The sequence below is a fragment of the Pseudorca crassidens genome, chromosome 16 (assembly GCF_039906515.1).
Source record: "Pseudorca crassidens isolate mPseCra1 chromosome 16, mPseCra1.hap1, whole genome shotgun sequence".
Lineage (NCBI taxonomy): Eukaryota > Metazoa > Chordata > Mammalia > Artiodactyla > Delphinidae > Pseudorca > Pseudorca crassidens.
Genome location: NC_090311.1, coordinates 4,548,620 through 4,566,406, shown reverse-complemented (window position 1 = coordinate 4,566,406; position 17,787 = coordinate 4,548,620). Strand labels below are relative to the sequence as shown.

The 17,787-nt window shown below is 44.8% G+C and overlaps 1 long non-coding RNA gene across 1 annotated transcript; it reads left to right on the top strand.

Annotated features, from left to right (window-relative positions):
• The first annotated feature begins 21 nt into the window (after positions 1-21).
• On the top strand, positions 22-17,461 carry LOC137208367 (uncharacterized). The gene is made up of 3 exons (XR_010935613.1): positions 22-97; positions 12,544-12,690; positions 17,089-17,461. It is a non-coding gene; the product is annotated as an uncharacterized lncRNA (long non-coding RNA).
• The last annotated feature ends 326 nt before the right edge of the window (positions 17,462-17,787 follow it).

Sequence of the window (17,787 nt, the reverse complement as noted above, 5' to 3'; positions counted from 1 at the left end):
CGGGGAGGGGCGGGGCGGACGGGCTCGGCCGGGCTGGCTCCGGTGCATCCGCGGAAGATGGCCACCTGAGGGTCCTCAGCTTCCACGGCACCTACGGGTATGAAATGCAACAGGGTCCCTCCGCCGCGAAACCCTTCTTGCCTTCTTTTCTCTAAGGACCAAACACAATTGTACAGTTAACAGTGGTACATAATATGTTACTCATTGCTGGAAGGTTTACAATTTTTTAAAATTCCTGTATCTCCCTAAAAATAACCAGTTGTTGTAAGCAGTTTCTTGTGTCTTTTCCCAGTTACACATGCATTATTCTCTTATAAAAATGCACGAAGACTATCATAATATACACATTGTTCTGTACTTTGTATTCTCTGCTTCACAAACTCCGAGTATATTAATATTGAGTACGTCTTCCTCCTTTCTTTTTGATGACGGCGAAGTATTCGGCTTTAGAAACCATAATTTATTTAATCTCTGCTATTGCCATACATATAGGTTTACAATGGTTTCCTCTTAGAAAAAATTCTTTAATTAATAAACCTGCTGCACTACAAAATGGATGAATTGTAAAATAATTAGCCACAGGATTCCTCCACGTGAGTGATGGGACAGGGGGAGGGGAGAGCTTCTGCAGGCCCTCGTGGTACGAAGTGAACTGGGGATGTCCGCCGCCCTCCAGCTCACTCCACACCTTTGGAGCTTGGGTTTCCTTGATCGGGAGCTGCTGTTCTGGGGACCCGAGGGTCTCTTTGATCCTTGCAGGAGATCCATGAGGTCAAAACCACCTTTGTAATAACAGACGGTCCTTGCCCTTTTCACTCATTTCTCGTGTGTGGAGGGTGGCATTTCCCCTGTGCAGAGCAGATGTGAGAATCCAGCTGTCTTTTATTAAATCAGGTATCACAGAGATTTGCTGTGATACTTGGTTTAGTAAAATATATATTTTATATAAAATATAAAATAATGCTGCTCTTTTCACTAATTTGTTTTGGATAATAGAGGTATTTTTCATTAAAAGATGTTTCTATGTGAAACATGAAATGGGTTCATCATTGCTTTAAAATTAATTGATAAATGAAATTTTAAAAAATATTCAGTTAATAACCTACATAAACAAAAACTCTTAGTGGTCCTCAGTGATTTTTAAGAGCGCAAAGGGACCCTGAGACCAAAAAGTTGGAGCCTTTCTATTCCTGAGATACAACGCAGAGATAGATTGCCTACAGCAATGTGGGAAAGCACCTAGAAAAACAATGTGAATGTGTAGAATTCCCAACTCCTAATCCTCTGTGACAAAGCTGATGTGGGTTGGGTAGCGTAGATGCCTGGATACTATTAACCTTCTGGGGGATTAGTTTCATTTCCTCACTTTTACACTATGGGAAAATAAAACTAAAATAAGATTAGAAAGGACATGGGGTCCTTGATCCCTGGATTCCTTGAAAGGACATTGGATTCCATGATCTCTGTCCGGGAATGGCTTCACTTCAAGTTGGAGCACTGGCATATCCACAGGCAGATGACAGTGCAGGCCTCTGCCAGCATATCTAGATCCCCAAAAGATGCTGAGTGAAATCACTACTTCAAAGGGGAGCTGACATAGAAGGAAACAATTTTATTGGAGAAGGTTATGACCTCTAGGTGTATGATATGTGAGTAGTTGAACTAGATAGGTAATTGATAATCTCTTATAAAAGATTATTCCTTCCATTGTCAAAGGTTTGAGTAACTAACAATTTGAACCTTTCAATTCTGTGGTCTTCATAATTCTTGGACTCCCAGGGCCAGACGGTGCCCCTGGAGAAAATCTCACAGACCCTCTTTCCTGGAGGTGAGGGGTGTGTCATTATTGAAACTCCTGGAACCACTTTTCAGTATGTGGTTCTTGCAAAATGAAAGGAAAGATCTATGAGTTTAGGTTTAGATATTTGAGTTGCTTGAGAACAGAATTTCAATACTCTAATAATTAGTTCAGACAAGTTTCTATCCTATAGTAATTGTGTTATATTTTACTGTAATAAAATCTTTAGAGATGATCAATGATTATTTATATGTAGTTATTAGAAGATTATAGAATTCTAGGTGTATATCTATCGTTGGGAAAGCCCTCATTACAGCCTTAACTAAAATTTTGCCTTTGAAACATTGGAAATTTCTGGGTAGGGAAAGGTAATTTTCCTTGAGATCGACTCTCTTTCTCTTTTGCCAGTTTTAAAAAAGTGTCCTTTACATATGTCCACTCATAAAGGAAGTTTCGCTGTGCAATGCATTGAAGAGTTCGTGATTGGCAAGGCTGAAATATTTACTTTACAAATACAGTACACTGACAAGCAACCGAGTTTCCAGACTCAATGGTTCCCGCTGGGTGATAGACTCCAAATTGAGGAAGACAGGGACCCTAGGTACAAAGGTGAGAGAGGAACCATATACAAACCAGTGCATCAAGCAACCTGAAGAAAGTACAGGCCAACTTGGAACACTTATTGCTAAGAATAGAATAGGGACCCCTAGAAATTTGAAGCTAAAAAGTTATGAGTCCTAACCTCCTATATTAATACTGTAGGAAAACCCTGTCACCTAAGTAATAAAGAAATGAATTGCAATGGAATGTCCTAGACATTTATCATAACAAAAGAGAGAACAGTGAGGAGAATAATTTCCCTAGAGGACAAGGAAAGCATGACAGGAAGATATAGGTTTACAAAGAGGCCTTCAAGTATAGAGGCTACAGAAAACTTGTCTTAAACATCCTTACTTGGGGTGATCAAGCTTCAGATAACCCCAAACTGAAGATACCTTTAGTAAGTTTCAGTGTTGAATATTAAATATAAACGTAAGTCCAGAACTAAGGCTACGTGATGGTTTTAAGCAAAAGAATATCTTTTGTAGAGGGTATAAGCTCCGACAATGTAGACGTAACACAACTAATAGCGAATGGGGTGGGGTAGAGGTGAGGGTATATGGAAAAGAAAATAAGCTCTCTGATTGCCTTCTAGGTATGAACTGGGAGTAAAAGAATATTACTTCAGATTAAATATTGTGTCAGAGAAGGTTTTAGCTAATTATCAAGAAGGCTCATATTAAGACACCAGTGGGCTCAAAAAGAAGGGACAAAGATATTATGTAAAGCTGTCAGTGTAAGTGCAGCCATTAGACCATAACTACAAATACTCTGAGATATCTAAGCATACAGAAAAGAGAGACAGAGAATACAGATAACATAGTGAAAGACTACATAGCTATATCAACATATATTTTAAAATATAACAAGATTGGTATCAAATACATCAATTGATTCAATAGCTTTAAATGGCCTATTCAAACAAAAAGATTTTAATATTTCTGTAAACTGCTATGGAGTAATTGCCTCCAAATATTATTAAGTGCAAAAGATAAAGTGGGAAAACTTGCATATAGCATATGCTGCGTTTAGCTAAAAAATGGGCTTATGAATATATATGCATATTTGCTCTTATTAAAATGAAACAATATACATACAGTTTACATATGTATATATATGTATATAATATATATATTATGATATACATAATATACATATAATGTGAAATACATATAATGTAAAAATGGAGGAGGGAGCACAGGGAGAAAAGCTAGATTTCCCTGAACTTCCCTTCTTTGATAGATTTGACTCTTGAATCATATTAATATTTATATAAATATAAAACCAATTGAATCAAAGATATAGAAAACCCTAAAGTAGAAATTAAAGTGAAACTAACATTCAGGCAGCAACAGAGCCGCACAAAGAGCAATACTTTGAAGTCATTTAAAACACAATAATTGAATGGTGCATCCCTTGAGAGCCATTCCCCAAGGATATAAATGAACTGAAAAATAATATCAAGCAGTTTTCAATAATTGCATTGGTGGTAATATTGATATCATTATTCTGAACTTATTATAATGGGAGAAAGCAAATAGGTAATTACGTGAGTATCACTAGAGAGTTTTTCAGCCTAAGAAAAAAGGCTATAAATATGAAATCAAACAGTGAAGTGTTCTGTGGATACCCTGCAAAGAAGGGACCCTCCCCTCAGGTTTGATTTGTGTGTAGGGCCTGATGGTGCCGCCTCCGTCCTCCAGAGGGTATGAAAGTCTCATGACTCAGATAACTGAGGTCTCCGGGGGAGCAGGGCAGGCCTCTCACCGGGTCTGAAATGGCTTGAGAGTGTGAGTAAAAGAACCTGGCTGGGGTTTTGCTGTGGTCAGGAGGCGGGGCCGGCGTGAGGGTAAGCTGGTGGCGGGGGCTTGCTGGTTAGAAGCAGGGAGCATCTGGCCCTTCTTATCAGCTCACTCAGATGTGGGGTCAGGCCGGGGAGGCGGGGGAGGGGAGGGAGGCAAGGGATGAGGCTTCAAAGCTGTCAGCAGCCAAATATCAAAAAGCAGAGCTGGATTCCTTGTTACAGTAAGTAGATTTTGAATTGGGAATGGCAGTATGAATTCATGGTGTATATTTCTTTTAAAATGTGAAAGAGAAGACATATTTCCTGATATATTCCCAGAAGGACCTAGAACTTACCCAATAGTCATGAGTGTCCTTACTTCCTAGATTGTGGTCTCTCAATACTGTTTCCTACTAAAAGAAAACCGAGTTTCCCGATAGAAATGGTAAATCCTGTATCAGGTGCAAGAACTGAGCAGGATAAGCCTGGAATGACTTGTCACACTAAAAAGCAAGGAAGGAGATGGGGCTTCCCTGGTGGCGCAGTGGTTAACAATCCGCCCGCCAATGCAGGGGACACGGGTTCGAGCCCTGGTCCGGGAAGATCCCACGTGCCCACAGCAACTAAGCCCGTGCACCACAACTACTGAGCCTGCGCTCTAGAGCCCGCGAGCCACAACTACTGAAGCCCGCGCGCCTAGAGCCGTGCTCCACAACAAGAGAAGCCACCGCAGTGAGAAGCCCGTGCACCAGGGCAAAGGGCAGCCCCCGCTGGCCGCAACTAGAGAAAGCCCGTGCGCAGCAATGAAGACCCAACACAGCCCCAAATAAATAAATAAAATCAACAAGTAAAAAGCAAGGATACCTCTCAGAGACTACTGGGGTCAGGCCTAAAGGACCCAGGAGCCGCTGTGAAAAGGCCTCCCGTGTCCCAAGGGGGGAAACTCTGATCACTAGCTAAAAAAATATTGAATAACTACAGGGACTTGAAATGCACAAAATGTATTTAAATTCCTCAAGTTCACAATGATTCCTTCAGAATAAAAAGAAAGAAAAGAAACTCACTGGACACCTTCAAAAGATATAAGGAAACCAGTCCACTCTGGCAAAGCAAGGGAGAAGGTCAAACTTTCATCTGCCTTTCTTCCAGGAGCTGTGCCTCAGTGCAACCACGCAGCTGATTAGGGAGAGTTTCTCTTTATAGATGCATTCAGTAAGTGACAGGAGAAGGGAAATTGTAAAAGAGTGTCACCATTCCTCAAATCCTTCATGAAAAGATAAATCCAGGCAATGATCATCAAAGGCTACTCACATCACAGAAAGAGACTGAGCATTGAGTGCAAGCAGAGAGCAGTATACACCTGGACCTCCGAGTGGTCTGCGAAGAAATCAGCTGGAATGGGATTTGGCCTCCAGATGGAAATACCAGTGTCCGGGAACCACGAGGGAGAGGGGCAAGTAAAAAGCAGAGGTAGAATCCAGATGTGGGCAAGTCTGCAGGACAAGGAACTGCTTTCTTCAGTATACTGCAAGGAACAGCAAAAACAAAACAAAACAACAACAATAACAAGAGGGTAAAAAAACCTATTTAAGGAACAGATGAGAAGGTCTTGGACTTCAACCATGATGGAGTAAACTGGTTTTAGACTCACCCTCCCACTTCAGACAATCGTAAAATGCAACAAAATAGGTAAGGCACTCTCTGTGGGAACTGGGCCACAGCCAGCTGAGGCTGGCATCCTTGAGAGAAGAAACCACGCAATTTGAGCCATGTGCCTCCTGGCCCCAATTTCTGTGCGGGTGCAGGGAGGTGAGACCGAGTGGAGAGGAGGCATCTCCCCTTGCCGTGGGAGCAGAGACTGGAGAATGGGCTGCTGAGAAAGACGGGTTTGGCAGGCGTGATGCTGCAAGAGGAGGGACTGTGTGCAGAAGGGCAGGCACGCAAACACCTTGGCTGAGGGTCCTCAGCCAGGGGCTGGACTTCCCAAGTCCAGGGCAAGACTCTGCAAGGCCTGGCAGTCAATGGAAAAAAAAATCTGTCCACCTAGATTTCTATATCCAAGGAAAATACCCTGTTTTAAAAAAGGGTGAAATAAAGACATTTTCAGCTAAGTAGGAACCTAGAGAACTAGAACTCATTCCCAAAACACCAGGAAGTGCAATTTAAAACTCCACGGACATACCGTTACACACCCACCAGAAGGGTTAAAATTAAAAAGACAGAAAACAGCAAATGCAGGGGAGGCTGCCGAGCGCATGGGGTTCTCAGACATTGCTGTGGGCATGTAAGTGGTGTGACCAGGTTGGAAAGTCTCAGACAGATACTTATAAAGTCAAATATACATCTTTCCCAGGATCCAGCAATTCCACTCCAAGGCATTTGCCAAGGAGAAATGAAAGCATATTGCCACAAAAGGACTTGTGTGAGCAGCTATATCCAAAACCTGGGAACAATCCAAATACATCAACAGGGTATGTCCTAAGAGGCTATGTTACAGTATAAGCTGTGTTATATTTACACGGTGAAACATGGAAAAGGAATAAAAAGAATTAAGTCTTGGTGCATAGGACATTGTGACTGAACCTCGAAGAACATATTACGTTGGGTGAAAGAAGTTAGACACAGATGGGTACATGCTGCCTGCCCACTTATGTGATTTTCTAGAACGGCAAAACTCCTCTATGATAACAGAAGTACAGTCAGTGGTTTCTGGTGGGCTGCGTGTAGCAGGATGGATTGCAAGGGGGCAGGAGGGGACTTTCAGGGGTGATGGAAAGCTTTTACATTTGGATTGATATGTTGATCACGCAAGTATCTATATTTGACCAAACTCTGAGAACTATACACTTGAGATCTGTATGGTTTCTGGTATGTGAAAAATTTTACCGGAATTCAAAAAGCATTTTAAAATCAAAGGAAAGCAACTCATGGGCCTTTTTGGAATTGATTTGGAAAAATCCACTGTTAAGGACACATCCATGAGGCAGTGGAGAAACTGGGGCACTGAATGAGTATTTGATGATATTAAGGAAATATTTTTGGTGTGATAATAGTATTATTATTGTGACAAAGGTATTGTTATGTTAGAAGAGTCCTGACTGTTAGAGATACACACTACCTATTTATGGAGGAAGAAATAGGATATCTGGGATTTACTTCAAAATAAATCAGTGGAGGTGGGAGGTGGAAATGTCCTGGGGGTATATGGATGACACCAGATGCCCACATACAACAATTGTTGAAGCTGGGTGATAGGTACAGGGGGTTCCTTACGTTACTCTTACTGCCTCTCTGTATGTGAGGCCAGGCCCTGGACTTGCCTCCTGGGGCCTCGCAGCCTCAGTCCTGCTGCGTCCCCAGCGGGCCTCCCGCGTAGCCCCGCCCCGCGCCCATCCCTTAAAGAAGTTTCTGTTAAAATGTTTAAAGTACAGTAATTGCTAGCATTTCAAACAAAAATCCAGCTTTTGGGCTTTTCTTGAAAGCAAAAAAAAAAAAAGCAGTCCACCCGCATCAGGCCCAGTCGCCTTCCGCCATCTGCTGGAGCCGAGTGACCGGAGCGCCACTGCTCCGAGGCGCTTCTGTTTGTCCCACCCGGAAGCGGAGGGGACCCGCCGGCCCGAGCCCACTTGGCCCCCGGAGCGCGAAGGCTGGGGCCGCAGCGCCATCTGGCGACGCAGCGGGCCCACTGCGCCCTTCGGTGGAAACGCAGGCTCCGGTGCGGGAGCGCGGCGAGGTCAGCGCAGGTGCAGAACCGCGACGCTGTGACTGGCGCTAACCACCGGTAAGGCCGCTGTTACGAGACTTTGGAGGGAAGACAGTTCCATGCTTCCGTCCAGCGTTTGTGCTGAGGTAATTGCACTTCTCAGAGTTGTGCTGACCCAGGGAGATGTAGACCCCGCAGCCTATGCCAACGCGTGGGTTGCGCTGTATCGCCCGGCAGGGTGGGCCCCGGAGACCCAGAGGGTTCAGTCTGCTCGGTTTCCTGGAATCACGGATCCTTCTCAAAACAAACCCAAACTAAGTGCTGCCGGAATAGGACTGATGGGGATATAAACCTTTATCAACTGAAAAGCTCTGAATTAAGTTAAGTGCCAGTCTGTTCCAAAATACGATGGGAGAAATGGCTTTAACTGTCTCATGAAGGCTTTGGATCATTATTGCAACATGGAGCTAATTCTTTGAATCATTTACTACTGCTGTAATAATAACTTACTGTCTGAAAACTTTAACCTTTTTGTATAAATTTACTAACTTGGAAACTTTAGACATATTGCCCCAATTAGCCATTATGTGTTTTAGGCATTTATTGTGTCCACTGAATGTCAGGCGGTGTGTTAAAAGGATGAATATGACATTCCATGTTGTCAATAGGCACCCAGCTTGCAGGGGAAAAATACCCGAGAGACCTACTGATAGGGTGTGATGGGTGTGACACTTGCTATAGCGGATCCTGAGTATTATTTATAGGATTAGAATAGTGCGCCATCTAGAGGAAGATCTCAGTAGTCAGACTTAGCAGTAACCACCCCAAAGATGTCACATTGGGGTATGGATAGGAATGAACCCCATTCTGGTTAAGTTCCACTTCTGTGCTGTTGGGAATGTTCTTCAGGTAAACTTTGGAGAGAGATTGAAGTGAGAGAGGTGTGCGGGAGGTTAGAATCTATCTTCCTGAGCTTACTGCGTGGACTGTTGAGTTAGTGAACATGATCATAATTTTTATCGAGGGTCCGCCCTATGTCAGGTGCTCTGCTAAGCACTGCAGGTTTCTCCTCTGCCCTAGATACTCTGGTTCTTCCCTCCAGCGGCAGGACCGTATGAGGTCCTGGGGTGCAAAATTTAAGGAAGGGTTTGTGTTACCCAACGCAAGTTCCTGTGCCCGATGCCCAGTGAGGCCAAACAAACGGAAACATTGGGGTTTGGAGCAGAGAAAGGTTTATTGCAGGGCCATGCAAGGACACAGGTGGCTCGTGCCCCCAAAGCCCCAAGATCCTTGAAGGGTTTCAGCAAAGCACTTTTAAAGGCAAGGTGAGGGAGGGAGGGGGTGTGGTTGGTTGTTGCAGATTTCTTGGTGTCGGAATCCTTTGTTCTTACAGCTGTTCAGGGAGGTCAGGTCACGATGTTCCTGTAAACCTACAACAAGACAAATGCTATCCTCTGTTCTGCAACTTTTTATCTCTGTATGAATGGACTCTTAAAGGTCAGAGCCCTGAGAATAGATTATCCTGTATATTTCAGGCTATAGACAACATTCCTGTACAAAAGGTGCAGAGCCAGCATGGCTAAGCACAGGTAACAGAGCACAAAAGTTTAAAGTAAAAGGAACAGATCCAACATGGAGTCAGTGTCGTTCTTCCCTATAGCACTTGCTTTCAGAGGCTGACCCTCCACTTGCATGACCCTGAGAGCCCCTCCTTAAATTCAATGCCCCCCCCCGGCCCCCTGCAGCCACATAGGTGCCTCTCTCATCTGGCCCTGGTTCCCATTTTCTGAATGAGGAAACAGAGAGGTTGATAATGCTTCTACGATCACACAGCTTGGAAGTTTCTGAGGTGGAACATGAATCCTATGGCTTTGTGTGACTGGCGTCCTTACACTTAACACCTAGGTTATGTAGTTTCTTCCTATGGCTCTAGGAATCCCTGGCCATTTTTTAAAAAGATATCTCCACTGTTAGCAGCTTTACTTGATTACAAAGCAGTGGAGAAGGGCTCTGGGGTTCACCTCAGTGGGGAGCCTCGGGGGCCTGAGCTGTGAGTCCCTGCTTGGATGGGAACGGTGGGTTGGGACTTAGGTGCCATAGGCACATGGCCGCCTTAGGGCTGAGCGTACAACCTGGCAGGTGAAGATGTTGCTGAAATCTGGCCCCTGTACACCAGTGCCGGATTAAATTTCAAGACACAGAGTTCTGGGTGAAGTAGAAGGAAGTAGCTTTATTGCTTTGCCGGGCAAAGGGGGCCACAGCGGGCTAACGCCTTTAAGACTGTGTGTCCCACGCTGGAGCGGGGGCAGTGAGGAGTCTTATAGTGTTCAAGGAGCAGGGCGTGATCAGCTTGGGCACATTCTTCTGATTGGCTGGTGGTGAGGTCATTGAGAGTCACCACTATCCACCTTCTGGTTCCAGCCAGTCTGAGGTCTGCGTGCATGTGGGCAGCATCCGGTTAACTTCTTCCGCCTGGAGGGGGCTTCAGTATCTGCAAAACAGCTCAAAGGACATGGCTCAGAATCGTATCTATAGTCCTTGAGGAAGAACTGCAGGTCCTTGACTTGGTTTAATGGCTAAAGTACTATTATTTTTTCTTGCTTGACTGTTTTCCTTTCTTTCTGCATTTTCTCACTTCTCTGATTACATTTATTCTTTAACTAAAGGTTTTTTTACAAAAAAGGCAGGTGGAGGACAGGAGTGGGGGTTTGTTCTGGAAAGGCCTCACAGGGTCCTGCGTGGTTACAAAGGCTTCTGCAGCTGCCATGGACGGGCCCGGTTGTGTACAGCAAGCCCGCCCTGTGGGGAACCGGCCCTCACTCTTCTCTCACCACCCCACCGAGGCCACACGTGCCTCTTGGCACTTGTCACAGACTGAAGCTCTATTTTGCATTGTCACTTAATACAAACACTGATGCTGATCGTGTCGGAGGTCATAGCAGTGTCTCCCATCTGTTGTGAGCTGACCAGGACAGTCCCCCGTTTCCTGTGCTATCTCGTTAGGCTTCGTGACAATCTCGTGGGAGAAGAATCGTCCTCATTTGGGATAAAGAAGATGTGGTACATGTATACAATGGAATATTAGTCAGCCAGAAAAAAAGAATGAAATAATGCCATTTGCAGCAACATGGATGGACCCAGAGATTATCATACTGAGTGAAATAAGTCAGGCAGAGAAAGACAAATACCATATGATATCGCTTATGTGTGGAATATAAAATGACACAAATGAACTTATCTACGAAACAGAAATAGACTCACAGACATAGAGAACGGACTTGTGGTTGTCGGGGGTGAGGTGGATTCGGAGCGTGGGATTAGCAGGTGATAACTGTTGTATAGAGAATGGATAAACAACAAGGTCCTTCTGTAGAGCACAGCAGCCTATATTCAATATCCTGTGATAAACCACAGTGGAAAAGAACTTAAGAAAAGAACCACCCCTATTTGACAGATGGGGACCTGAGGCTCAGAGGGTGAAGTGACTTGGTCTGTGGCACACAAGTGGTCTGTGTCAGAGCAGGCGACACTCAAGTCTTTGTGTGATTCCACTGCTCCAGACACCCTCTCTGCAGCCTCTCTGTGTGTAAAGGACTCTCTCTTCACGCACTACTAAGTGAAGGAGGTGGCTGCTGCCTCATCTGTTTTTTGTGGTGAGGATGATACTCCACTAAGGCCTATTCAAAGAGTGTGGACTAAGTGGTGAATGGTGTGGAAAGACCCAAAGGAAGTGCTGAGATAACCATGCTGCCGGCGAGTGAGATTAGGACCAAGGAGAAGCAGAGCCCCCGGCACCAGGGCTGTGCTGTCTGTCCTGGGGTCCACCTGCCTCCGAGCAGACTCAGGGAAACCTGCTCTTTCACTGACAGGACGTGGGCACCTAGAAACTCAGAACAGCTCACTTGGTACTTGTTTTAAAAATAACCTCACTGGGCTTCCTGCTAGCGCAGTGGTTGGGAGTCCGCCTGCCGATGCAGGGGACGCAGGTTCGTGCCCCGGTCCGGGAGGATCCCGCATGCCACGGAGCGGCTGGGCCTGTGGGCCGTGGCCGCTGGGCCTGCGCGTCCGGAGCCTGTGCTCCGCAACGGGAGAGGCCACAGCGGTGCGAGGTCTGCATACAGCAAAAAAAAAAAAAAACAAAAACACCTCATTCTTAACATTTTGGAAATATTATTTTTCATTAGCAATGTCTGCTTGTAATTGAATATTTATTCCAATGAGAAATAATGACCGGGTTCACGTCTAAAATGTTACAAAAGTGATACACATTCAGTTTTTTTCTCACATTCTGCATAATACCCGTTAAGTCTTCTTTTGGCAGGAAAATGCATCTTCAAGGAGCAGCAGCTGCTTTGGAGAGATGTGGACCTGGGTTTACCATCTTTCCTCACCCCTCATCACTGTGGTGCCAACTTTCACAGGAGAGCAATAATAATACTGACTTCGGGGGGTTATTTTGAGAATGACATGAGATAAGATGAGTGAAATGGCTGTTATGGGCTGAATTGTGTCCCCCCAGATTCATACGTTGATGGAGTTCTAACTCCCAGTACCTCAGAATGTGATTGTATTTGAAGATAAGGTCTTTAAAGAGATAATTTATGTTAAAGTGAGGTTACTAGGGTGGGTCCTAATCCAATATGACTGGTGTCCTTATAGGAAGAGGAGATTAGGACACAGACACACACAGAGGGAGGACCAAGTGAGGACACAGGGAGAAGATGCCGTCTACCAGCCGAGAAGAGAGACTTCAGAGGAAGCCGGCCCTGACAGCACCTTGCTCTTGGCCTTCCAGCCTCCAGAACTGTAAGAAAATCCATTTCTGTTGTTTGCGCAGTCTGCGGTACTTCATGATGGCAGCCCCAGCAGACTCCCACACCCGCTCTCCCAGGCCTAGTGTATATTAGGCCCGCAGTAAGTCCTGATTTCTTTTTCTTCTTTATTGTTTTCTTTTGGGAGGAACCTGATTATTATCATTACTTTTTAATAACAGTCACCTTAATAGCAACAGTTTTCTTTTTTTGTTTTTTGTCAATATTTTTTAACGGAAGTATAGTTGATTTACAATGTTGTGTTAATTTCTGCTTACAGCAAAGTGATTCAGTTATACATATATATATACATTCTTTTTAAAAAATATTCTTTTCCTTTATGGTTTATCATAAGATATTGAATATAGTTCTCTGTGCTATACAGTAGGACCTTGCTGTTTATCCATTCTCTCTATAAAAGCTTACATCTGCTAATCCCAACTTCCTACTCCATCCCTCCCCCAATCCCCACCCAATCCTTGGCAATCACCAGTCAGTTCTCTATGTTCGTGATTCTGTTTCTCTTTCTGACTTACTTCACTTCGTGTGATAATCGGTAGTTGCATCCGTGTTGCTGCAGATGGCGTTATTTCATTCTTTTTTATGGCTGAATAATATTCCTGTGTGTGTGTGTGTGTGTGTGTGTGTGTGTGTGTGTGTGTGTGTGTATCACATCTTCTTTATCCATTCATCTGTCAATAGACATTTAGGTTGTTTCCATGTCTTGGTTATTGTGAATAGTGCTGCTATGAACGTAGGGGTGCATATATCTTTTTGAATTATAGTATTGTCTGGACATATGCCCAGGAGTGGGATTGCTGGCTTATATGGTAGTTCTATTTTTAGTTTTCTGAGGAACCTCCATACTGTTCTCCATAGTGGCTGCACCAATTTACATTCCCACCAACAGTGTAGGTGGGTTCCCTTTTCTCTACATCCTCTCCAGCATTTGTTATTTGTAGACTTTTTAAGGATGGCCATTCTGACCCGTGTGAGGTGGTACCTTGTTGTAGTTTTGATTTGCATTCCTCTAATAATTAGCAATGTTGAAATCTTTTCATGGGGAGGCACCTGATTTTATTAATTCACTTTCTTGAGGTCAGGAATGTGTTGTGCTCATTTTGGTTTTGGCCATGTCTAATGCACTCAATGTTTACAGCATGAGTGAATCCAGATGCTGTTTCTCAAAGTGTGTTCTGTGGCACAGAGTCCCAAAAGACTGCATTTGAAAAAGGCTCCCATGGTCAGATGACTTTGGGAAACACTGTGAACCGGCTTGGGGAGGGGACATGGGATTCATCAGGGAGGGGGCTACGTCTGTGGTCCCCAGGAGCCCACCGACAGGAGAGCAGAGGCCTTTCTTGTGGGTCTGTGACTCCTTGTTGCAAGGGCGAGCCTGTGGTGACTAACTCGACACTTGGCAATCACACGTGGGACTGAGATCCACTTGTGAAATAATGATTGCAGTCATCTAAGGAATCCGAAGATTCGCTTCAGTTGATGAAACTTGAAACTTGATGGAAAATTTTCCTAATAGCTTTTTAACCCTGGTTTGCAGGTATTTTCTCAATACCTATTCATGACCTTGTTTATAACTTGGGCAACATGTGTATCTTATAGATGCAAGAACATATCCTTGGCTCCAGAGGTTATGGAGCCATCACATACATTTATTTCATAAAATACCACAAGGTTCACAAACCCAGATGATTTGATTTACATAAAGCAGGGTAACCCATTGTTTGTTTGAGGAGTTTGTTTCCTAGTTGAATTTTGGATCACCATGACCCGATGATGTCTTCCTGTTTACGGTGGGGAAACCCTACAGGCACAGCTTCACCACTCTACTGCCTTTAGCTTTCTAGGAGTGATTTACCTGCATTGCTCCTATGTGTTAGCTACCGTGGTCCAACATTGTCTAGGTTGACTTGGAATTCAGCAAGGCTTGACTGCAGTTTCCCTTCTAAATGGGCGGTAGATGTGTCCAGATATCACTGTCGGAAAACTGTGCTCACAGACGTGTGTTGTTTGATGCTAATTATGTTGTGTATGTTTTAATTAATCTACACATTTTTTTTTTAATTAGGGAAAGCCAGTAACTACCTCACACTCGCCAGCTTTTCATTCTTTTACTTTGGAGGCAATTCGTATTCCTGCTAGCACTCACTGCCCGTATAGCTGTGGCCGCATAGGGAGAAGTCTCTGGGTCTTTGGTTGCTGAAACACTGGAGAACCTATGATTGGTGGCCTTGGCTCAGCTTAAGGGGGCCAGGGGGTGTTTTCCATGTGCTGAGGCTCCTTCACCCTTTCCCCAGCAGTCCTTGGACTAGCCCTGGAGCTGGCCTGGCTAGCACCCTGTCCTCCTGGAAGTTAAGGAAAAAGAAAGAAAGAAAGAAAAGATTGGCATTTATTGAGTGCGAAATCTGTGTCAGGCATCTGCTAAGGTCTTCACTGGGATCATCTCATTTTATCTTTACAAAAACTCCATGAGGAAGGTTCTTTTGTAGAGGGTCATAATCATAAGTATACTACGTTGCAGTGGTTACACAGCTCATGAAACAACAATTTAATTTTTTAAAAAAGAAATCAAAGTTGTACACGCACCCGATTTAAAAAAACAAAACAGTTTTACAAGGTTTGTTGAAAAGCACACATCCCCAGCTCAGAGCTCCCCTGTCTATGTCACCTCCCTCCCGTGACACCTCCCCCCGAGGTCATCCCTTTTGCATCGTACCGATGTAGTCTGTGCTGGCACGACTCCCCCCGGGCGTCTCAGTTTTAAGCATGGTCTTTTCTCTGTGAAGATGAGAATGCACCGCTGTCCCTACCTCTACGCCTACCCTACACACTCATACCCTTATGTCCACCCGTCCACTTCCTATACTTACCCTGCAATCCTGATTAGAGCCGTGTCCGCCATCATAGCTACATAAATGCTGTTCGAAGTTCAGCCACGTAGTAAATTATGGTCACTGTTTATTGCACCTTTTTTTGTGTTGTTTTTCCAGGAGTCAGTTTTCTTTCATTTTCTCTCCCAATCGCTCAGTGTGGTGCATTCATCACGAGGTCATTTGTGTTAACCCTCAAGACCTCTGGGTGCTTTCCCTACTCTCAGGTTTCCTTCTTGAGGAAAACCTCTCCCAGAGCTCCTGTCCTGGGCCATCCAGTCTGCACTGTTTGCTCCTGACACCTGTGTTCCAGAAACGCTTTTTTTCTCTTTCTAACTCTCAAGCACACCTGCTAGTCATCTCCTAAGAAAGGCTCATGGGAAACCTGGGTCTGAAAAATATGGAAATAATTTCCCTTGAGAACTTTGGTGGCTTCTGTCCACCGTCTTTGGCTCCTGGTTTGTTGCCTGGTTTGTTGCTAAGGTTCTGGATCCCTAGACGGGCCTCTTTTTCCTTTTGCTGCTTCCTCTCTGGAAGTTCGAAGGATCCTTTGTTTGTCCTCAGAGCTCTGAATTTTCACCATAGTGTATGTTCCTGTGGGTCCAGCTTCATCAGTTGTATTGGGCTTCTCGTAAGCCCCTTTCATCCAGAATTTTGTGATCTGGGACATTTTCTAGAATGATTTGTTAGCTAATTTCTTCCCCTTAGCCTTCACAGTTCTTTCTGTCTGGAAACTCCCATTATTTGGATATTTGACCTCCTGGGATGATTCTTTAATTTTCTTTTTCTTTCTCTCCTGTTAACCAATTTTTTTTTGCTCTGTGAGATTTCTTTGATTTTGCGCCCCAATCTTTTCGTTGACTTTTTTCCAGCTATCTTATAATATTCTGAGTTGCCAATAACTCTCTTCTGTTCTCCAAACATTCCTTTTCATGATCTCTGTCTACGTTATACGGTTGTGAGCTCTGGTCTCCTCTCTCCGGGCATATTAAGGAAAGCTTTTCCCTTCTTCACACACAGTCTCAGTCTCCCTCAACAGGCTTCTTTCTGTGCATTTGTTTTGGTCATTCTTTACTGGGTGGTCTGCTTTCCTCTACTGGTTCCTGTCTGCTCACCTTTATACACACATGACATAATGCCCATGGCATCTCTGAGTTCCTGGGGCTGTGGGCTGGGAGCTGGGCAGTGGGTTGTAGCTCCCACCCCATGTCAAGGTCTGTAGGTCTTTCCTCACGGGTGGTCGTGAAACAGAGCAGGACCCTGTGGTCCTTGCCCCCCATGTCCTCCGCCTGCCTTTTGTCTGTGGAAAAACTTTAGCCGAAGAAGAAGTTTAATCAGAGAAGTGAGAAAATGCAGAAGCAAGGAAAATCAGTCAGACAGGACAGAACAATAATAGTTTAGTCATTAAGCAAAGTCCAGGACCTTTACTTCCTCCTCAAGGGCTGTAGATCATATTCTGAGCCACATCCTGGGAGCTGTCTTATAGATACTGAAGCCTCCACCAGGTGGAGAAGTGAACTACATGATGACCAGGCTGTAGCCACGACATGAGCTGCCACAGTTCTGAGAAATGGCCTCAAGGAAATGGGAACAAACCGACCCTGGAACTGAAGATTAATTATATTGATACTTAAAACAATCAAGATGATGCTGATCAGGATGAAACTGATGACCAATTTCAACATGACTGTCTGGGCTGCCTGTGCTGTTTCTGCATGGAGCCCCCTTCCTCAGGCTATAAAAGCTCTTGCCCGGATTGTCAGTGGGGTCGACTCAGCCCTCCCCCATGGTTGCTGGCCTCCAAAATAAAGCAAACTTTCCTTTCCACCAACCTGGCCTCTTTATTGGTTTTTGAGTGGCGAGCAGCTGAACGCCACTTTCGGTTACATTCGGATCCCCCAGAGGATATTCCCTGTGTCCCCTGCCTGGAGGGGACAAGCCTTGCTGCCCAGTGGGAGAAAGGCTGGCATCTCAGCATCCGTGGGCTGTGTGCACTTAACCCCTCTGTTCCTACAGGAACTCCTGTCCTCACCTGTGTCCAGTGACCGCTGGCCCAGGGACCTCTGTTATGGACCTCTGACCTCCCCTGGAGGGGGAAGTACAGTGTCCTGGTAAGCAGAGTGGGACGGGGACTCTCGCTGCCTTGTGACCTACGTTCAGTACCACTCCCACCCTTGAAACCCCTCCCTCTGCTCCCAGGGGCC